The sequence below is a fragment of the Dendrobates tinctorius genome, unplaced genomic scaffold (assembly GCF_039654945.1).
Source record: "Dendrobates tinctorius isolate UK_male_01 unplaced genomic scaffold, ASM3965494v1 ptg000048l, whole genome shotgun sequence".
NCBI classification, from domain to species: Eukaryota; Metazoa; Chordata; class Amphibia; order Anura; family Dendrobatidae; genus Dendrobates; species Dendrobates tinctorius.
The window spans coordinates 13,327,460-13,351,676 of NW_027361716.1; positions in this window are offsets into that span (position 1 = coordinate 13,327,460).

Here is a 24,217-nt window from a genome sequence, read left to right on the forward strand (position 1 = left end):
GACCATGGACCCACAGCACCCAAAGCGCGTTTCACATAGAAATGCTTCGTCCAGGAACTGTGATATTTTTAATATATTTTGTCTTGCATTTTTTTCTAAATTTGGGTTATTGTGCACATATATGCCATTATTTTTCTAGAGACAAAATAAATATACTTACATATACAAACCTACCAGAATTATGCATACAGGCAATTATGAGAGAGACTTACAATCTTTGTTACTTTTTTCTTAATAATTCTCTGATAAGTATAATAACTGTATTATATGTGCATTCTAAAAATCCTTATTTTGGCTATATGTACATAAATCACTACTCTAAGCCTTATTTATCAACACATGTGCAATACAATTAATTTAATAAGGAGAAATAAAAATATAAATAAGATAATTTCTCAAGCTCATTTGTATATTTCTCTTATCATCTACCAATAAATTTAGAATGAAATATAATGGGTGTGGTGTAGTAACCACTGAGTCCGCTAGGGGGCGCTGTGTGGATGTCCCAGGAGAAAGGATGAATGGCAGAATACGGAATGGCCGTTATGTATCCCAAAGTGGGTGGCTTTGGGATGGAGACTTATCTGTTGTTCAGCAATGATATTGCTGAGGTGTTGCTTCAATGTATAAGGGAGAAGTCTCCAGGTAACTAGAGAGATGGGTGGCCGTGGTTACCTACAAGAGTGTTTAAGAGTGTCATAATAAAGTATATGTGTGGCTGTGTGTAATAGGACCTTTAGTGAGGTCATAGCCATGTGATCACCTGTGGGTGTGGTTATGGACCATATAAGGTACCTGAGGTCCGGTCACATGAGAGAGAGCGCATGGATCTGATTGGGCCATGTGGAAGGTCCCGGCAGGCCTAGGTGGAGGAAGGTGTGCTACCTTCCTGAAGACCACATGCTGAGGCTGCTGACCCGGTGAGGCCTGTGGATATTGGCTGCATGTGAGAATGGATAAGCCTCCTGCGTTTGCTGAGGCTCCAGGACTGAGCCTGAAATCATGGACACTTATACTTGCTTTCGCCTGAGCTAAAGGCTATTCCTTGTGTTATGTGCTGCTTTATGGGTTATGAAGCAATAAACCCTGTGAACTTTTAAAAGGAACGTGCCTCCTGATTGACTCCTGTGGCTCCTGAGAGCGTTGAATCCCTACATGGGGAAAAATGAAAAGTAATATATTTTAAAAAAAGTTATTTTAAAGATATTTAGCATAATAAAACTAGACGTGTCTATAGCCCTATATGTCCCTATTGGTGGGTTGTATCAGTTATGACTAGGGATGAGCGAATGTGCTCAGTGATACTCGGATATCACTCGAGTATCTGGGTGCTCGGATGTGCTCCGCACTCAGCGAGCATTAGCCAGTGCTCAAATTTGAAACTCTCATCACTGCCTTGCATGTTTGGCGCCTGTTACACAGCTAATAAGCATGCAGTGATTGCCTTCGAGTCACTGTAGTGTCGTAGCCATCTTGGTAGTGGCATTACTGTGATTGGCTGACCGTATGACATCATCAACGGTTATAAAAGAACAGGCTCGGACGCGCTTAGCTCACAAACACCATTGCACAGCTCAGGGACAGTTCTTTTTGGAAGGAGAGTGTGCTTGTCCAGGCCTGTGTGTGCATAGTAGAACAAATTAGAGTCCTCTAGTGTTGATACTGGTGCTGAACCATCATACTAGCAGCCACTGTAAGGGCAAATTTGTGTGTTGCTGTTTGTATCAGATACATTCTGAATGTAGCCTATGGAGGGACAGTTGCAGGAGCAGGGAGATGGTAGAATACAGTCTTTAGGCAGGGCTTAGGGTTTGCAAACCATTGCTAAATATATATCTGCTGCACCTGACCACATTTTTTGGGGGGTGAAAAAATTGACTATTCTTTCATCCACAGAGTATTAAGTGTTTTGTGGCACATTTCTGTGCTATGCAACACTCCAAAAGAGTGTAGAAATATTTTTCTGAATTCAATTACTAATCCATGTAGTATTACATGCTCTGTGGTACATTCCAATGGTTTATAACACTGCAAAAAATGCATTGCAAAATTTTTCTGGATTCAATTACCGTATATTTCAGATGATGAGACGCACTTTTTTCCTCCAAATTTTAGAGCAAAGTAGGGGTGCACGTTATAGTCCAGATGTCCCTGCTGTGACTCTGGATGGGGAGGGGGATCCTGCTTATAATTTTGTCATGGCTTTGCACTGTGTACAGAGCCTTTATGAGAGAAGGAGTACCACAACTAACCTTTGTTCACAATATTTGAATGAGGCACTACAGTTGGTACCTTCAATAGTGTATAGATGACCCTGCTTGTAATTATTGGCAAGCTTTGTACTTAGTGCATAGCGTTTTTGAGTCTAGGAGTACCACTACATGACAATTTGAACAGAATGTGTATGAGGCCCTCCTTTATGTATAATACAGGGTGTATCTGAGTCCCTATTTTTTGGCAGTTCTTGCTTCCTTCATACATTACACTGAAATTTTAAATTTTTTAATAAAAAAATCAATTTTGGTGTACTTAAATTACTATTTTTTAAATCCTTTTTAAATTTTGCCTTACATACAAGTCATTATACAGGAAAAAATGTTTCTTAGCATTGTTTTTTCCTGTAAACTCCAATTTATCATCAATTTTGAATGTTTTATTGTCACTCCTTAAAGTGGAGTAAAAGTGTGACACCATTGTTCTCAGTAGCTATTTAAGAAGAAGGACCGGACTGGGGGTACCTGTCTTGCGCCGGGTCCGGAACTGTCGGGGCTGTCTCCTCTGTTGTCTGGGGGAAAGCTTAGAGACCCGGACCGACCTCTGCACTGCAGAGCAGGAGGCGTCGCTACATGGAAGAAGCCTCAGGGCGCGCGTAAGCAGACAGACTAGGTGGGAACAAGCAGTAGTGTAAAAATTAGTAAATATATGTGTATATTATTAGAAGATCAAATTCTGATTTTTGGAATACCCCTTTAAGTTACATTTATTGTTATAAACAGGTTTCATTCAGCTTTCTCTCACTTTATCTGGGCCAGGAAGAGACCCTGGTTTGCTTTAGCGAAATTGAGTTATACAGTATAAAGCAAAGAGAGTTATAAAGCTCCCAAATATTCAGCAATACCACGTGGTCAGCTTTTTTCAGCACGTATTTGACTGGTTACACTCCATTAATAATTATTGAAATAATTGAAATTGATCTTTGAAGAGCAAGTTAGCAGCTCCATAGGATTTAACAGTGCTTTTACATGCAAAGTATGATAAACTTTCACCACATATCAAATCATCCATTATGCTAAAAAATAAAATTGCAATTTGGAAGGGGGGAAAAAATTATTTCAGCTTCCTTTCCAAATATCCATATAGATCAGTGTTTCTCAACTCCAGTCCTCAAGACAGGTCAAGTTTTCAGGATATCCTTAGTATTGCACAGGTGATTTCAACACCTGCTCAAGCATTATTCCATCACCTGTGCAATACTAAGGAAATCCTGAAAACATGACCTGTTGGTGGGTCTTGAGGACTGGAGTTGAGAAACATTGATATAGATGCTGATAAGGAATCACCGAGAAATCTCATAGTGTGAAAGCTCAGCTTAACTGACTTAATTGAAAACTAGTGGACTTATGACAGCAGGGGATATCATATAGGTAGAGGACAAAAGGTGACTGCTTCCAAAGGAAAATAGGGCTAAAGTTCATATAGACAGCAAACATGTCTTTTACATCATGCAACTACATTCCTTCTGGTCATCAAGATTCCATTCTTTAGCTTATGCACACTACACAGAGCTCTGAGAAGTCACTTTGTAAAGGCCCAAAAGGTAGTTCTAAGCTAGGGAACGTTAGACAGGAGGTCCAGATATCACTTAAGTAATGCTAGATGGCTCGTTCAGGGAACAGAAGAACATTACCTAAAAACTTTAAATTAATGTATCCTGCTCTTCAGTATCCTGGCATGCTCAAGTTTTCCAGAAAGAATAACAGCATATTCCAAATGTGAAACAAATTTGTGGCATAGTGATTTGGATTTCAGGGCTTCTAAGGATTATTGGCCTTGTGTCATGTTGCACTTGAAGGGAATGTCTCTAAATGTTATCAACCTGCAAAAATAGGGTCAATATGCAGGTTAATTCCGTTACAATGCTATTCAGCCACCTTGATGAAAGCGTGGCTACAGGGAAGAAATTAAATTTATTCCTGCCGGGAGCTATCACCTTTCAGTCATAAAGATGTGCCTGAAGTGACTTTAGTTTCCCCTCAGTACCCGGTGAGCGATGACTATGGGCACTCCCTGGCACTTTGACAGAGTATTATGCAGCACATCTGTGAAGAGCGAGCTGTCAAGCAAAGTTCCAGTGATTTCTTACAGCTGCTGCTCACAATGCTGTGAGCAGTAACTGAAGCTTCTGTAGGCAGCCTTTATGACTGAAAGCCAGTGGCTCCCAGGAGGAATAGAGATAATTTATTTTCTTCCCAGCATCCATTCTTTCAATAAGGTGGCCGAACAGCATTGGAATGTAATTAACCTGCAGAGTAGCCCTATTTCTGCAGGTCAATAGTATCTGGGGACTTGACAGGCTCTCTTTAAATTCCTGTTGGAGAGTAACATTACCAATTATTCTGCATGCTTTACTTTTCAAGTAAAATCTTCTGAAGAGGCAAACTCTAGATCTATAGTACAGGTTGTACATGTTTTTCGAGTTGTAGCTGTCACGGTTCCGCCTCCCAGTGTCGCTGGTATGCAGTTACTAACAGCTCAGCCGTACAGTGGTACAAGGGCGTGTTGAAGCTGTCAGTACTTTGATTGACAGCTCAGCCAACCTTTCTGGTACAGGGGCATGCTGAGCTGTCAGTGTGTTGATTGACAGATTGACTATCCAATTTGAGACTGGGAGGCATCAGCTATCTCCAAGTGTTCAATATCCCAGGTGATTGTCATGCTACTTAACTAAGCTGTTTCTCCCAGACCTCTGCCAGACATACATTCAGCTAATGAGGTTTGTGCTCTTTGTGCCTTGATTTCTGTATGCTTGATATTTTGTTGCCTTACTGTCACGCACAGTGTAGGAAAGATTAATGCAACATGAAGGGCTATGTGGAAGGCAACCCAACCCTAGGGAAGGGGGAAGTAGAGATCCCTCGGCAGATCAAACGTCACCCTGTCTGCCCTAACGTCCCTATATAGGTTCTGCACCTATCATTGAGCAGGCTACCTTATCCCTGCATGACCCTAGCAGTAAGCCCTGCATAGGGAAGGATAGGATGAGTACTGGTGATAGCAGAATAAAAAATCCGGCACTCTCTTATAAGGCAAAAAAATCACTTTTTATTTTTTCAAATGGGAATCCAAAAAGGTTTATTATACTGTAACCTTTCGGTCTCAAATAAGACCCTCTTCAGACGAAATAGACAGAAACAAATAATACATAATCATTCAGTGTGAACTGGTTTACACACATATATATATATATATATATATATATATATATATCGTGCATATATGTATACATGAAATCTAATGCATCACGTATTGATATAGAGACAGAAACAAATGGGTACTAAAACCCCAATCCAGAGGTATTTACACATCAAAGAATTTCAAAGGAAAATCTGTCCCAAGAAAAAGGGATATCACAAAAAAAGTAACAATTCACAAGAATAAGACAAAAAACTAGTATAAGCCTATCAGGCATAGTACAGATTTCAGGAAATATGGTCAATCTGAGTTACAGCAATAATTAATTCACGTATAGACATTGTGAACCATATGACTCTATATTGATTAGGACATGAAACTAAAAAGAAGTGTGCAAAATGGACGCGATCAACCCAAAATCAACAAAATATGACAAAATATTATCAAAAAATAGTACATTTTTATTATTAGCATACAAAAGAAAAACACACAAGTGACAAGAAATGGGATTAAAACCAATTAAAAAGGCCAAGACAAATTAGCCATAAATGACACTCCAAGAATATAGGTTCTAAGGTGAGAACCCAATATCTTCCCCCTCCTATAGGCTGGGTAGAGGCCAGCACAATAATAATGCATGAACATATATAAATACATGCACGAAAAAAAGACCTATATACAACATATGCTAAGTCTGATGATGTAGCATAATAGAACAGTGAATGTGCAAAACAAACAATTAGTATATCAAGGGGATTGAATGAATAGCCCTAATTGCAAAACACCACAGATGACCATGGAAACAAAAGACCCTTGTTGTTAGGATAATAGTTTGCACATAAGGGTATAAACCCAGTACATGGTTTGCAGTTCCCCAAAAAAAGGCTGTCTAGAGAATCCATATACTTAAAGTGCCTCCAAGAAAACAGGGAAGCCCCCAAAGATACATGACCGTATGCAGAGCAGAAAATGTATGCACAAAAAGTCACTGAGACCTCAAAAGAAGGACTGGAAGTCCGTATATAAAAGACATACAAAATGCATGAAATACTGGAGGATTGCAAACCCATAAGGGTAAATCATAGAAAGGTCTTAAGTGAGGTCAAATACCCGTAAGATCTAGGAACTGGAGGGGGTAACACCCCACGCGTATCACCACCTCTGGCGTGGCTTCCTCATGGGAAATGGAGGTGCGCCCTAGTCACAGGCGGCGTCCTTTTTATATGCCAGATCGGCGTGCATGGAGGCGGCGTCCGGAAATTACAAGTGCGCAGGCGTCAAGATAAAATTGAAACCGAAACCTAAGTGTCAAGAGACGGCGCAGGCGCAGTTAAAAAGATGCCACATAGATGTAACTGCGCATGTGTAAGAAAAAGGAGACCACAGTAGGTATAGCTGACAAAAGGCTGGCGTCCAAAAGGGGATAAGTGCGCAGGCGCCAAAGATAAAAGTCAAATGCAACACCAGCACTATAATGAGTGGATGCCAAGCAGGCAAAACTGCGCATGCGTATAGAGGCAAACACTCTAAAATGTGATATAGCCATGCTAAGGCATCGGATGAATGTCACTGACAAAAAAGGGAAATAAAAGGCTAGCGGCCCAGGCCGCGCTGAGATATAGCCTACAATGAATAATAACGGGATAAAGTAGTACATAAGCGCCATAGAAGCACCCATACGAGTGCACTATAAATTCATTGCTAGTAGATATCAAATGGAGAAAAAGGACATACAGTTGTGGCCAAAAGTATTGACACCCCTGCAATTCTGTCAGATAATACTCTGTTTCTTCCTGAAAACGATTGCAAACACAAATTCTTTGGTATTATTATCTTCATTTAATTTGTCTTAAATGAAAAAACACAAAAGAGAATGAAGCAAACAGCAAAACATTGATCATTTCACACAAAACTCCAAAAATGGGCCAGACAAAAGTATTGGCACCCTCAGCCTAATACTTGGTTGCACAACCTTTAGCCAAAATAACTGCGACCAACCACTTCCGGTAACCATCAATGAATTTCCTACAATGCTCTGCTGGAATTTTAGACCATTCTTCTTTGGCAAACTGCTCCAGGTCCCTGATATTTGAAGGGTGCCTTCTCCAAACTGCCATTTTTAGATCTCTCCACAGGTGTTCTATGGGATTCAGGTCTGGACTCATTGCTGGCCACCTTAGAAGTCTCCAGTGCTTTCTCTCAATCCATTTTCTAGTGCTTTTTGAAGTGTGTTTTGGGTCATTGTCCTGCTGGAAGACCCATGACCTCTGAGGGAGACCCAGCTTTCTCACACTGGGCCCTACATTATGCTGCAAAAATTGTTGGTAGTCTTCAGATTTCATATGCCATGCACACGGTCAAGCAGTCCAGTGCCAGAGGCAGCAAAGCAACCCCAAAACATCAGGGAACCTCCGCCATGTTTGACTGTAGGGACCGTGTTCTTTTCTGTGAATGCCTCTTTTTTTCTCCTGTAAACTCTATGTTGATGCCTTTGCCCAAAAAGCTCTACTTTTGTCTCATCTGACCAGAGAACATTCTTCCAAAACGTTTTAGGCTTTTTCAGGTAAGTTTTCGCAAACTCCAGCCTGGCTTTTTTATGTCTCGGGGTAAGAAGTGGGGTCTTCCTGGGTCTCCTACCATACAGTCCCTTTTCATTCAGATGCCGACGGATAGTACGGGTTGACACTGTTGTACCCTTGGACTGCAGGGCAGCTTGAACTTGTTTGGATGTTAGTCGAGGTTCTTTATCCAACATCCGCACAATCTTGCGTTGAAATCTCTTGTCAATTTTTCTTTTCCGTCCACATCTAGGGAGGTTAGCCACAGTGCCATGGGCTTTAAACTTCTTGATGACACCGCGCACGGTAGACACAGGAACATTCAGGTCTTTGGAGATGGACTTGTAGCCTTGAGATTGCTCATGCTTCCTCACAATTTGGTTTCTCAAGTCCTCAGACAGTTCTTTGGTCTTCTTTCTTTTCTCCATGCTCAATGTGGTACACACAAGGACACAGGACAGAGGTTGAGTCAACTTTAATCCATGTCAACTGGCTGTAAGTGTGATTTAGTTATTGCCAACACCTGTTAGGTGCCACAGGTAAGTTACAGGTGCTGTTAATTACACAAATTAGAGAAGCATCACATGATTTCTCGAACAGTGCCAATACTTTTGTCCACCCTCTTTTTTATGTTTGGTGTGGAATTATATCCAATTTGGCTTTAGGACAATTCTTTTTGTGTTTTTTCATTTAAGACAAATTAAATGAAGATAATAATACCAAAGAATTTGTGTTTGCAATCATTTTCAGGAAGAAACTAAGTATTATCTGACAGAATTGCAGGGGTGTCAATACTTTTGGCCACAACGGTATATAAACACAAATGTCCAAAATAGAGCGAATACACGCTCATAATAAAGGCATACACACATCTTATTAAATAGACAAATATTATTTATGTGTAACACTTCTATAGCTAGAAATATAAAGACATGCTAGCATATAGCCTGTAATAAATAAAATGAAACGCATGCACCATAGGTGAGTCGCACACACAAATATCAGGTAGAAGATAGAGGCATACATATGCACTAATGTCCAAAGATAGAATGAGTACCCGCACATAACAAAGGTATATGAACATCTTATTGAATGGACAGACATCAATTCTAAATAGCGCTTTTGTAGCAAAAAAATATATATTTTTATTTTTATTCGTGAAGATAGTGGCACAAAGAAACAAAAAAGATCATAAATGTTAAATTTAGCAAGATAGCACCTTGCATTCATTCGAACTCACAAAGGCACGATCAGATGGATACACAAATGTAATATGAAAAAATAACAATAAAAAACAGGGACTGCCAGACCCTGTAACTTGAAAATTTAACTGTATGATATTCAGATGGAAGACCACTCAACACATACACTACCAATATCAATATATAGATATTTAGCAGATGACAATATAGAATATAAAGATAATTGTAACACCCCATAGTACATGAGGACCAAAAAAAACCCCCATGTGAACGTTCATCACCAAACCCATGTTGTAAGGGCAAATCGCCAAAAGCCAACCTATCTATAAAGTCCCTATACTGTGGTTGTTGTGATTGATTCTAATCCTCCTTTTACTCCTATTTTCATTACAAACCATCGCTCCCAGGTAGTTACAAAATACTGAATGCAAAAATGAGAAATGAAATGAACTGGCCATAGGCCATATAGAGGAAGTAACCAGAGAGATGGTAATCAGAGACGGACAAACTATCAATATAATGGAATAATTTAAAGGTCTGAAATTGGGCTACGGACTATCATATGTAAATATGGAAACTATCAATAGAACGACACCAAAAACCTCTCATGGAATCAAATCCAGAACATGAGGACAGATTTAACAATGGATAAGGAAATGCAATATAAGGTGTTTGATAGCATTATATAAATACAAATATAATGGCAAAGCCCAAGCACTCAATCAAACATATTGAAAAGAAAAATCATAAAGCAATGAGATAATGTGTGACAAAAAAGCACAACTCATGAGATTTATTTCTTTTAAAAACCAGTAAACAGCAGTTCTTCATTAAGACCTTCTGGTGCCAAGCTGCGTAGATCAAAGATCCATCTAGACTCTTTTCTGAGAAGAGCATCAGTACACCGACCACCCCTTATTGAAGTCTCCACCTTATCAACAACTATAATACGAGTTTTCCCCCTAAGACCATTATGACACAATAAATAATGGTTGGCAAGTGAAGTTATAGGTTTACCTAGTCCCTGGTCCCTACGTGCACACGAAATATTTGAAAAATGATGTTGAATACGTCGGCGGAGCTCCTGGCTCGTTTGGCCAACATACATTTTCGGGCAACTGCAAACCATGACATAAATAACATTGCGTGTTCGGCAATTGGAGTAGAAAGTAGTACGAATACAGCCTGGGAAAGTTGAAAGATTCAAAATGTTATTAGAAACAACAAATGGACAAATTGTACACCCCCCGCAGGGATATGTGCCAATTATTTTTGTCCCCTACCCAAAGGTGCCGTAGGGCATTTGAAGTGGCTGGCACATAGAGACTCCCTCAGATTTTTCGCCCGTTTGGCAATAAATCTAGGGTGTTCACCAACAAATGGAATCACTTTGGATTCACTCAACAGAATGTTCCAATTCTTGCAAAGAATATCTAGATCTCCATCCACCGGTTATTGTAGGTGGTAATTATATTGGTATATTGTCCTCTAATCAATCTATATTGATTAGAAGACAACTAGTGGAGGGGTGTGGAAAAAGCTAAATTGAATCTCAGCATATCTTAGAATCGTAAGGATATATAAAAAAAATGTATGACTGATGGAAAAATGAGATACCTCCAACAAGAAAAAAAGAAAAAAGAGAAAAAAAGGAAGGGGGAAAAAATGCAAAAGTACATTTCATTCGTTATAATATAGAGCCTCTTCCCCTTATAAACCTCAAGATATGCCCCGTGTGTTCCCCTTAGTATTTAATCAGTGAAGCCGCCGGTAATGGCACTCACAAAAAGCAATGACACAGTTAATGTCAAATAAGCAGGAGAAGCCCAGCCACATATGCCCATGTGAAGAAGATATTAAGCTTACCATAGAAGTTAAGCAGAGGAATGTCTGTGATAATGGCGCCTGTCAGGAGAGCGGATGAACCGCTGTGGATAGTGAGGGCGCTGAGGGCAGAATGCCAGTGATCCAGTTAAATAGCGGTGCTGTGTCGAAATTAGATAGCGCGTCCTAGCGCACCTGTTTCGGCGTCCTGGAAATGTGTCTGACTGCTAGGACGCAGCCCAGTGGAGCACTCTGTGGAACGCAACCAACCGGAAGTGCGTCATGGTAAGATGGCCGCGGCCGGAAGTAACGGTGACCCGCATCGTGGAACGCAGTGCACGTTGCAATGGCATCTGGATTCTTCCTCATGACAGGGGATATCTATATATATAATTGTCTTATCATGTCTGTCTGTAACCGAAATCCTGCGTCGCTGATTGGTCGCGGCAGTTAGGCCATGACCAATCAGTGACAGTCGCTTAGTCGTCGCAGCAACACGGCCGCATCGATTATTGTACAGGCACATTACAGCCGTTAAAGGCATCACTGCTGCGTCAGTCATTACACAGGCACAGTCCTGTATATATACAATACATTAGGTAACAGCAGAACAGTCACTGCAGGTCTGGGTGTAACTGGAGTACACTACTTTAGGTAACAGCAGAACAGTGACTGCTGATCTTGGTGTAACTGGAGTACACTACATTAGGTAACAGCAGAACAGTGACTGCAGCTCTGGGTGTAACAGGAGTACATTAGGTAACAGCAGAACAGTGACTGCACATCTGGGTGTAACTGGAGTACAATACATTAGGTAATAGCAGAACAGTGACAGCAGCTCCGGGTGTAACAGGAGTATAATACACTAGATGGTGGCCCGATTCTATCTCATCGGGTATTCTAGAGTCTCTGTTAAGATAAAAAATAAAAAATAGTTATATACTCACCTTCCGAAGGCCCCCGGACTCTGTCCCTCCTCTCACCACACGCCCGGCATCTTCCGGTTCCAGTAATGCTTAGCGAGAAGTGCTGAAGATGAAGTCACTCTCATGAGAGCGTGACGTCATCAGCGGTGTTTCGCGCAAAGCATTACTGGAACCGGAAGATGCCAGGCGCGTGGAGCGTGGAGGGGAGAGAAAGAGTCCGGGGGCCGTCGGAAGGTGAGTAAATAACTATTTTTTATTTTTTATAATAACAGAGACTCTAGAATACCCGATGCGATAGAATTGGGCCACCATCTAGTATCTCTATAAGGAGCCAATAGTAGAAAATATCTCAAATTGTGCAATCTGTGGAAAAAAGGGGGAGGGGGCAAGATTAGCAAATCGTACTGAGGAGTAAGAAAGCTATTAAACAAGTGAAAAATAGAAAAAATAAAAATAAAAATAGAAAAGTAAATAAATGGAAAAAAAAAGTTTTAAAAAAGATATTTTTCTAAAAAAATATACATAAAAAGAAAAAAATAAGGTTTGAAAAAAAGAGCAAAAAAATCCTTTAAAACTGTAAACAAAAAAGTGAAAAAAATGAAAAAATATGTTACCCAAAAGAATGAAAATGAAAATAAAGGATAAAAAACTAAATATAAACAAGGGGGAGAGGAAAAGAAAGGGGTTTTATTTTAAAAAGAAGCAAGGTAACACAGACGCGTTCATCTATATCCATACCCCTATGCGTAGCCTCTCTCTAATGTGGCTGTTGTTGCTGAAAAAGATAAGAAAAAAATTCTCAATATAAAATAGCATAACATGGTCAATATAGACTGACCAGATCATACTCCCTATTTAACCCTTTAGGTTCCATGCTCTGTAGGGAATGTATCCAAAAGGCCTCTGGTAGTTTCAATTTTTTGACCTGATTACCCCCCTCCTGTTAGTCTGTACCTGTTCAAGAACCAAAAAATTAATTGGGATATTGTGTGCCCTGCAGTGTGAAAATGGAAAGGAATCGGTAAATGGTGACGCCCACATCGTATATCAGACCTATGATGAGAAATACGATCCTTGACACTGTGTGTCGTATCTCCCACATATACCTTACCACATGGGCATTTTATTGCATAAACAACTTTCTTAGAGTCACATGTGTAGAACCCTTGATTGGGATATCTACACCAGTCTGAGGATGGGAAATTACAGGACCCTTCATAACATTCATGCATTGTGCACATTGTAAACAGGGAAACGTACCCTTTTTCTGTGTCTGAAGATAACTATGTTTAGGGATTATCTGAAGGGAACCAATATCGACTCTAACCACCTTATCTTTTAAATTGTCTGGTCTCCTAAAACAGGGGAGGAAGGGTACATGGAACTCAGGAATGTGTGGGAAGCTGTTTTGAAGTATGGACCAATGTTTGCGAATCTGCTGATGCAGTTTGTACATAAAAGGATGAAAGGTGTGGACAAAAGGGATCCTATACCTGAAATTTTGATCCCTCTGTGAACACTGATGGTTCAGGCACTTTCCCAGTAATCGACGTGGATAGCCTCTCTATGAATTTTTCTTCCATATCATCTAGTCTCTGAGCACATCTTACAGGGTCACTAACAATCCTTCTAACTCTTTCAAACTGTGAGATAGGGATGGCTTTTTTGACAGTGACCGGGTGACAACTGTGGTATTGTAACAAGTTATTCCGATCAGTTGCTTTAGTAAAAAGATCGGCCGACAAATTACCTGAGGGGTCTAGAATAATTTATTTATCCGTGTAGTAATTTTCAGTCACACTGTTTACTCTGGCGCAGATACATTGATGATGTATTTTGCTTATGGCATGGAACAATAAATACTCTAGAGGACTTTCACCTCTTTCTAAATAACATATGGCCAGAGTTGACTTTTACTTTAAATAGCCATCCTACCGAGATTAGTTTTCTAGATACTAAAATTATTCTAGACCCCTCAGGTAATTTGTCGGCCGATCTTTTTACTAAAGCAACTGATCAGAATAACTTGTTATCTGTTATGCAAAGTTCTCAACTACCAATAGCATCATTTCACTTTATAAGCCAATAATATTGCAAGAAAACCGGAAACTACATATACAGTATGTCATAGCATAGAAACTAGTATAATGGCATATTCTTCAGAGTAATACACCCCAGGGTCCCTTATCTTGCGCCTGATGAGGAACAGTCTGGTTTCATAACAGCCTGAACTTTTATCCCAATTGCAAAAATGTATCTTAAAGCAACAAAAATGGAGAAACGAAACCTTCAGAGAATGGAGAAATGAAACCTTCAGCTTTGATTTTAGTTTTAACCCTTCACATTGGTCAATCCCCACTATAACTAAAGACAGATGGGATACACAAACAAGGAGAGCACTTAGCTTGAGTAGACTCAGAGAGAAACACAGACATCCTCCAAACACCAAAGAGGAAGATAGCCAACTGCTAAAACTCCAAGCCTCGACAGGGAAATGGAAATATCACAGGCAACTTCCAGCAGCAAGATTGGGGTTATAAATACCTGGTCCCATGAGTGTCCATTAGAGTAGAAGGAAGGTTTCCACTGGGTCCTAGAGTCAGAAGCACCAGGAAGAAGTCTGTAAAGAAAACTGCTGAGACCTTCTACAGTCAGATGCAGTGCGATGGTGTGCAGCCTCTGACACACCCGTGACACTGACCTCAGACTTTGTTCTGACCATTCGTCTGTTTAATCCCTTCTGCTCTGATTCATTATCCTCCTGGTATTCTGACCTCAGGACGTTACCTGACCACGCTTTTATCTCTTCCTTTTGCTTATGATGTACACACCTGCCTTCTAACCTTAGACTCCTTGACTATTCTGACACACGGTTTGGCCATGAGAAGTGACTAGCGTCACATTATGTCTGGCCAATACTTTTTTCTTTTTCATCAGTATGGATCCTGTTCACACACTTGAATTTGATGCAGGTGACTCAAGAAGGATCTGGCTAAGGATTGCCAGAGTCTGGAGTCATCACAATAACAGTTGCAGGGTCAGCTAAATAAATTGATGGAGATCCCCATAGCCTCCCAGTGTCGGCAGTGGCTGGGACGTCAGTACCCTCTGATGTACAGTTGGTCTCTCCAGAACCTGTGATATCCCTTCCTGATACATTTTCAGGAGAGAAAGACCAATTTAAGGTATTCAGGGAGAGCTGTATGTTATTTTTTACCTTGCGCCCCTGGTAGTCAAGGGAGGAGTTCCAGCAGGTGGGAATAATCATGTCCCTACTGCGAGGGGGCCCTCAGTCCTGTCCTCGCAAGCCCCAGAACGGTTTTCTGTTGATGCTTTTTTGACAGCTTAGGTCTGATAGATGAAGAATCCAACAGAATCCAGGTCGCTGAGGCTAAGATCATGAACCTGGCACAAGGGGGTTGCACAACTGAGGACTATTGTCCTGAGTCCCGGCAGTGGTCCAACGAAGTTCTATGGAATGATGCTGCTCTCAGGTGCCCGCTCCGAAAAGGCCTTTCCAAAACCCTCAAAGATGCTTTGGTCCTTCATAACACCCCTTGTTCTCTGATCGAGGCCATGACTCAGGCCATACAAATGGACTGCAGAATCCATGAGAGATGTGGTGAACAGGAGGCTGCTCGTTATACTTCCCTGGAGCAGGTCCATTTACCTGAGGTTAGAGTTGACAGTCTTCGTGAGGCAGAGAAAAGACAGAGACAAGATCTCAGACTCTGTCTATACTGTGATCTCTCTGGACATTTTCTTAAGAACTGCCCAACTCGTCCTCAAGCTATCAAACCATCGGGAGAACATTTGAGTCTGGGTGACAGCCAAGGAGATCACCCAGACTCCCAGGTACCTTTTTCTTGCTCTGATAAAGTACTGATAAACACGATGTTATCATTCGAGAAACAGGTGTTATCGACATTGGCGTTCATTGACTGTGGGTCTACTGCTAACTTTATTGATTCGGGTATGGTTCTAAAGTTAGGGATAGTTAGCTTAGAAAGACCCTTTCAAGTCGTCTCCCTTGACAAGACACCATTAGCTCACAATTTGGTCAAGAGGGCAATGTTGGATTTCACTCTCCAACTGGAAGCACTCAACTCTTAATCCATCATATGTTTTGTGTTGAATAATTTACCTGCTGGATTGGTACTGTGGTTTCCATGGTTGCAGATTCAAAATCCTGTTAATGATTGGTTTCAGAAGGAGATTTTGAAATGGAGCCCCAAGTGTTACAAAAAAAGTCTAAAAAATGTAAAAATATGCTCCGCTAGTCTGAAGCGTCTTCCTGTGTACCTGAAGGACTTCGAAGATGTATTCTCGGAAAAAGAAGTGGTGATACTACCTCCCTATCAACTCTATGATTGTGCTATTGATCTTATTTCTAGCACCATATTGCCAAAAGCTTGCCTTTACAATTTTTCGTGGCCTGGCCTGAACGGACCGCCATGAAAGAATATATTAGTGAAAGTTAACAGAAGGGTCATATCCATCCTTCCTCCTTCCCTATAGCTGCTGGATTCATGGTAAAAAATACTTACCCAGGCTCCAAATTATTTGTGCCCGTGTACCTAAGATTGCAAGTGTTACAGGAATTTCATGATTCCGTCTTAAGTGGTCATCCTGGGGTTACTGCTACACGGAAAGATTTTTTTGGTGGCAGTCCATGCATAATGATACTAAAGATTTTGAATCTGTTTGTGAAGTTTGCACACGCGCTAAAGTCAGTCATAGCCGGCCAGCTGGGGAATTGGCTTCATAGCCAATTCCAGAAAGACCATGGACTCATTTGTACATGGATTTCATTACAGATTTGCCCCTGTCTGATGGATAAACTGGTATGTGGGTGGTAGTTGATCGACTCAGCAAACAAGATCATTTTGTTCCTTTGTCAGGATTACCTAATGCAGAGACACTCTCCAGGTTGTTTATTTTTGTCACATTGTAAAGTTACATGGGATCCTACTCATTATTGTGTCTGATAGGAGAGTACGATCTGTCTATAGATTTTGGAGAGCTTTTTGTATTAAACTCAGGATTGACTTGTCATTTTCATCTTCTTACCTCACTAAAACCAATGGTCAGACTGAGAGGACAAATCAATCGTCGGAACAAATTTTAAGGTGCTTTTTGGCAGCTTGGAAGGAGGACTGGTCTTCGTTTTTACCTATCACTGAGTTTGCTTTAAACAGTCGAGTAAATCAATCTACCGGAACCTCATCGTTCTTCTGCAATTATGGATTTCATCCCCATTTTGGTGAATTTTCTAGGATTAGTTCTGAATGACCTGGGGCAGAGGTCGCCGTATAGAGAATTGGGGATGTCTGGAGGGAAGTTCAAAAGAATATTGTGACTGCTTAGGTTCGCCAAAAATGAAAGGCCGATAGAAGATGGTTGGTGGGTCCTGTTTTTAGGATTGGGTATAAGGTTTAGTTGTCGTCTATGAACATTAAACTTAAAGTGCCGTTGACAAAGTTGGGTCCAAAGTTTAGTGGGCCATATGAGATCCTAGAGGAGTTCAATCCTGTGGCATTTAAATTAAAGCTTCCTCCATCCCTTCGCATCCCTAACGTGTTTCATAAATCCCTATTAAAGGAGTTTGTCCCTTTTACATTGTCTCCCCATCCCCGCCTCCTCTGCTTTCAGTAGACGGTGGCCTGGAATATGATATTAATAGGGTTGTGGATTCTCGGAGGGTCCGTAATTCCCTCCAGTACCTCATCCACTGGAGGAGATACGAACCAGAGGAGAGATCTTGGGTCCCTCTCCGAAATGTGAAGGTGGATCGACTAGTCAGAGTCTTCCATCTAAAAATTCATGGGTCCCCCTAGAAGAGTGGGTATCCACCCATCAGAGTGTCTGGAATGAAGTGACTGAATTCTCGGATGTCCAATCTGGTACAGGGGCATGCTGAAGCTGTCAGTACTTTGATTGACAGCTCAGCCATCCTATCTGGTACAGGGGCAAGCTGAGCTGAGTGAGTTTGTTGATTGACAACTCGACTATCCAGTCTGAGACTGGGAGGCATCGGCTGTCTCCAAAGGTTCATTATCCCAGGTGATTGACATGCTACTTAACTGAGCTGTTTCTCCCAGACCTCTGCTAGATGTACATTCAGTTAGTGAGGTTTATGCTCCTTGTGCCTTGAATTCTGTATGCTTGATCTTTTGTTACCTTACCTTGGACTTCGTTCTGAATACCCGTCTGTTTAACCCCTTCTGCTCTTATCCATTATCGTCCTGGTATTCTGACTTCGGAACATTCCCCTACGATCGTTTCGTCTCTTCCTTCTGTTTATGATGTACCCTCCTGGCTTCTAACCTTGGACTCCTTGACTATTCTGACTCACGGCTTGGCCATGCGAAGTGACTAGCGTCACAGTAGTACTCTGGTGTATTACAATGAATCCATTCATTTATCCACTTGGCATTTCATTTATGTGCTTCATTTACCTTTTCTTTGAATAAAATGAACTATTCAAACTTAGGTATAGCAGTGTGTACATCTCACATGTTAAGTAATGTAGTATCTTGATGTGAACATGAGCCTAAACAAGAGTTCTTTATAACATATGACTCCTTGTTTGTTGGTTTGAATTTTTTTTAATCAAAATAAAAAGATGTGAGACAGGTATAGAACACTAGCACCCAAACAATGGGGAGATAGGACTTGCTGATTGCTGCTAGTAGTTGGAGCAAGTCCTGTGTGACAACTCATAGAGTGATAGACAGCTGAGAGCAATGGTACTACCGCGTTATAGTACCATTGCGCTCAAAATAAAAAGATGTTTAAAAAACAGTGATTTATAAATAAAATAAAAATTTCATTCCTACAAATATTTCCTTGTTCTGTTAGTGTAATGTGAACAGAATCTGGATTTATTACACATTTACATGTGCAGTGATTAATGCCAGTAAATTTTTTTTAAAGAATTGAACAAAATTCAAGTGTTGAGTTTTTGCATTTTTCTTGTAGAATCATAGAGGAAACAGGACCATAGTCCGTGTTAAACAAATGAACTCTACTTAACATGTGCAATTCCTTGGTATATAAACATAGACATAACAAGAAAATGCTTTTTTTTTATGATTACTTCAGATGCCCCTGAGGAGCACTGACAGGGCTGTTTCTCTTGGACTGTGATGAGAAGCAGGAATTGTCTGTGATGTTTGACTTGTTGAGGTGACATGTGAAACCACATTACTGCATTGCTCTGATGCATCCAGAAGTGAAACTCTTGAGTTGTTGACCTTCATGACTGACGCTGGTACAGACTGAGGAGGCGAGGTTACAACAGGTTCAGGCTCCCGCTACATTCTAGAATAACAATGGCTGATGTCTTGGAGTATGGAATATTAGTATTTTTTTACATAAAAACATATCACAAAATGCAAAGAAGCAAGAACAAACCTGTAGAATTAGTACAGCTAGAGGTTTATTTTGATTGACTCTCTTTAAAGTAATGTCATGGTGGTAACTCCTTTTCATATGTCATATTAGGGCCTAATATTCTTATAGAGCGGATCTCCTGCTTGGAACCTCCCTCTACAAGCCAGTTCTGTCAGGTTTTTGTATTACAGTTATATTTAAAAGCAGTTATCAAAGATAATTTTGGAAGGTTAGAGTAACTTGACCTACAGAGATCAACTGATCAACACACTCACTTTTATTTAAAAGGGGCTACCTACATGTCAGACTGTGCTTTACATAGCTCTAATACAGTACAAGCCAAATTACATGAACATTATCTATCGTTTTGATATGCCATAAAAGTTCTCTATCAGCATTTTAGTGATAGCACCACTGTTGATATTGTCCATACGCAACTTTTCACATTCTAGGCTGGTCTTCAAGGCTCACCTGCTATGTGCAAATGTAAAATAGAAACCATCTCACCCTGGGTAAGGCTGCCGAAATCCTCGACACAGAAGAAACCACTCCCGCCTGATATGGCAAAACGAAATCAAGGTAAAGAATTCTGCAGTCGTAATTCAGATAAAATTAGTAAACTTTATTACAACTGAATTAATAGACAGACATCCTCACGTTCATTCAAAAATTTTATATTCTACTCCTTTTCATTTCTGACTGCAACTCAGTCCCTGTTCAATATAATCCAGGAATAAGGACTAAGATTTAGTCTGCAACATGAAGGATAAGAATATACAAATATATGGATGCACTTGAGGATGTCTTGTAATTTTGCTGAAAAAGAGCTTACTAATTTTTGTTTGGAATACAGCTGGAGGATTCTTTACCTTGAATTGTTATGTACCAGAGCTATTGTTCCCCAGACAGAAAAAGGCTGATGTGAGTGATGACAATCTTTGTGCAAAATAGACCGCACAAGTTCATAACCCATGAAAAGGATCCTCATGGCCTTACAAATCCCTACGCTAAAACGAACTCATGGAAAAGGACAAAAAAAATTCAGAGAGCATAATATAAAAATGTACTGATAGCAAAACCATTCACATTCCTACCATTCATAGCGGGGGTGGTTGCACAGTATTATAAGTGCACACAGATGAGGCTTGTATAGAGTGCCAGTCACACAGATATGTGTAGTGTCTGGCTTACAGCCTATGGCCGGGATCACACATGCGAGAGACATGGCCGAGTCTCGCATTTTAATACTTGGCACGCTACGATCCGAGTGCCAGCGGCAGTGCCAGGTATTAACATGCGAGACTCAACCGTGTTTCTCGCATGTGTGATCCCGGCCTAAAAGTGATGCTCATACTATTATATCAGGCAGGCTGCCCAGCACTATGTAAGTGCACCCCACAGAGGCCAACACCTCAAGTTTCCTCAGCCAACACTAAACGGCCTGCTGCAGTCTGAAAAAAAAAGGGCAACAAAAGAAGACATGAGGTATTGGTCGATACTTTGGACCAAAAATGCAAACTTTCAACCTAGATCAAGGGTCCAGATTGTCTTGTGAGGACCTACACTAAAATTAAAGCATTTGCGTGACTAATGCCCTATACAAGCCTTATCCATGTGCATTAATAATTCTAGGAGACCTCCCCCTCGATGGACGGTTGGTGTGAGTGGTTGTTTCAACAGTATTTGGCACCAGTACTCTTTCTGCCCTTATCATGGAACAGCTGCATCTGACAGTGCATTAGTATTGTGACCAGGTGTTGGTAAATACAGATGTCTTTTTTTTACAAAATAGAGCTCCTTTAATCCAGCATGGGACCTGTTAGGTGGCACCTTCACACATATTTCACATAAATAAAAACATAATTGAGTTTGTTTTCTCCCCAATTTACAGCCTTTGTCATCTGCACTCCCTGAAAAAGTTCATGCTTTTTCCCCTTTACATGTTTAGATCTGCTCTATGTATCTTTCTCGCCCTTGTTGCTAACTCACTCTGAAAGAAGAGCATGACTTATGGATATGGGACGGACCCCCACTCCATCTTACAACCACCATAACTACAGTAAACCTAGGCACTACAATAAATACACAACACATTATTTTGGTTGTCAAAATGGCCACAGCTTTAATTAAATCACAGGATTAAAACAATCACAGTAGGAGTCAGGTGAAGTGCTAGTACATTGGAATTCACAAGTACTGTGATATCCCCAGCTGTCTGACATACAGAACCAGGACAGACAGCCATAAAGGGGCGGCACGCACTGGCTTGCCATTCAAGCAGAGCCAGTAAACTTTCAGGGCACCAATGACCCCATTATCCTCACTCCTGTACTTAACCACTGTGCCCGCCCCTGACTGACGTTACCATTACAACGTCCTTGAGGCTGGCCACCAATGCCGAGCCTGTTCACCACCATGAGGTTTTACATCCTCTATTAGTTAAAATGAGTCCACCTTAACTTGCCTGCAACTTCCACCTGACTCCTAAACCGCAAAGCCGTGACGGGTTGTAAATTCACATTTGACACCTTTTTTTTTTTCTTTTTTTTTAAATCACTTTAGTAAACTTATAAACTAGATGTCCCTGCAAAAGCATTAAGGGGACTAACTTGGCAAACCTCCGACTCACAAAGAGTCATCCTACAGCGCTCAGGAGAGGAAAGAAAAAAACCCTGTGGAGGAAACCTCTAGGGAACCATGGCTGAAGGATGGCCCTTCCCTTGGGCTTAGAAGGTTAATGCTGTTAACTCTTTATAGTTATGATAAAATTGAACCTGGAACAAAATATACAATGGTAATTTCAAAAATACAATAAAGCATTCATCATACAAGCAATAATTAAAACGTTTTAGGACAATGGTTATAAACAGGGCGGGAGGGCGGGAAATGCTTCCTCCTGTTCATCCTGTGCAAGAAAGAGGGAGAGACACAGATTTCCTGTTCTATATGAGCCCCACCCTCCTCACAGTAACCCACCAGGCACAGACATACTGTGCTTCTTCCTCTGAAAGCAACATCGCTCTTGCTTTAAATCTACACCACTATACCAAAAAGCTGCAGGGGTAAAGGTCCACCCATCCCCAAGTCATGTCCTCCTCCGCCTATGGCTCCAGTGGTTTCTTGACTTATGGATATGGGACGGACCCCCACTCCATCTTAAAACAACCATAACTACAGTAAACCTAGGCACTAGAATAAATACACAACACATTATTTTGGTTGTCAAAATGGCCACAGCTTTATTTAAATCACAGGAATAAAACAATCACAGTAGGAGTTAGGTGAAGTGCTAGTACATTGGAATTCACAAGTACGGTGATATCCCCAGCTGTCTGACATACAGAACCAGGACAGACAGCCATAAAGGGGCGGCACGCACTGGCTTGCCATTCCAGCAGAGCCAGTAAACTTTCAAGGCACCAATGACCCTATTATCCTCACTCCTGTGCTTAACCACTGTGCCCGCCCCTGATTGACATTACCATTACAACGTCCTTGAGGCTGGCCACCAAAGCCGAGCCTGTTCACCATCCTGAGGTTTTACATCCTCTATTAGTTAAAATGAGTCCACCTTAACTCGTCTGCAACTTCCACCTGACTCCTAAACTGCCACCAGAGAGGCCATTTGACACCTTAAATGGACTCGACCCCCATCAACCATGCCTAATAAAGCCATAAACCATTTCTAATTGTTATGGAAAGACTGTGCACACAAGAAATAAAAAATAAAATTCCAGAGCTCCGACAGATTAATTTTATCAATGCCATGCTACCAAGTTATGGTCGATAATACGGTAACTACAGCAAAATAACAGTTGCTAAACATCCTGCAATGAGGATCCCATAATGGGGAATGTGGAAAGTAAATCATAATTAAGGTCGTAGCTACAATCTGAATACCTGTATAATGACATCTGTCATACCTCAAAAAACTATTATACCGCATGTATTGTAGCCAGCTCTAAAAATTCACCAATTCACAGATTTTAGTTCTAGAAACCACCATTATTTACAGTAGCTGTGCAGTAAAATTTCTTAAACCCACTTACTATCACTATCCGAAAAGTGATGAACATATCAAAAGAAAGATATTATAAATAGGGAGTAATTAAAAACTATACACAATATAACATCAACATTACAACCGACCATAAAATAACGTTCAGAATATCTGGAAGTAGTAATTTAAATAAACCTAAAGTAGAAAAAGTCTATTAATAACCCTGCCGCGCCATTGTTAATTGTTTTTCATGCACTTGATAACATTTACTGTTGACCTCTCCAATTGGGTCAAAGGCATTGGGAATAGGCATTTTGCCCTTCGTGTTAATGCACTTGATTACTTTACCCTTAGCCGCTCCCACTGGCTCAAGGGCACCAGGAGTAGGCATACTGTCCTTTGTGAGCACTTGATTATACCCTTAGCCGCTCCAACCAGCTCAAGGGCATCGGGAATAGGCATATTGCCCTTCATGTTAATGCACTTGATTACTTTACCCTTAGTCACTCCCACTGACTCAAGGGCACACAGATTAGGTACATTGCTCTTCAGTTTCAAGCACTAGATAACTGCATTGTCCAGACGACAACCTTGAAAGAAACATGGTTTGGTCAATATAACCAGTCAAAAACCGTGCCTCAGCATTCTCAAGTCACATGAAAAAAGAGAGAGGGTCCTTGAAGCTATAGATTGTATTGGAAAACATGCCTACCGTGTTCTCTTCTCCCCTCCAGCTGCTGTTCCTGGGTCAGAGGAGCCCATTTATTTTGTAGGCATGCAAAATATGATTGCCATGACCCCAGGGGCTTTACCCTAACAGGGTCCTATAAAATATAAATGCTTCTGGAGACCAGGGGGCCATACTGTGATGGTCACCCCTCCATACCAGGGGGCCATACA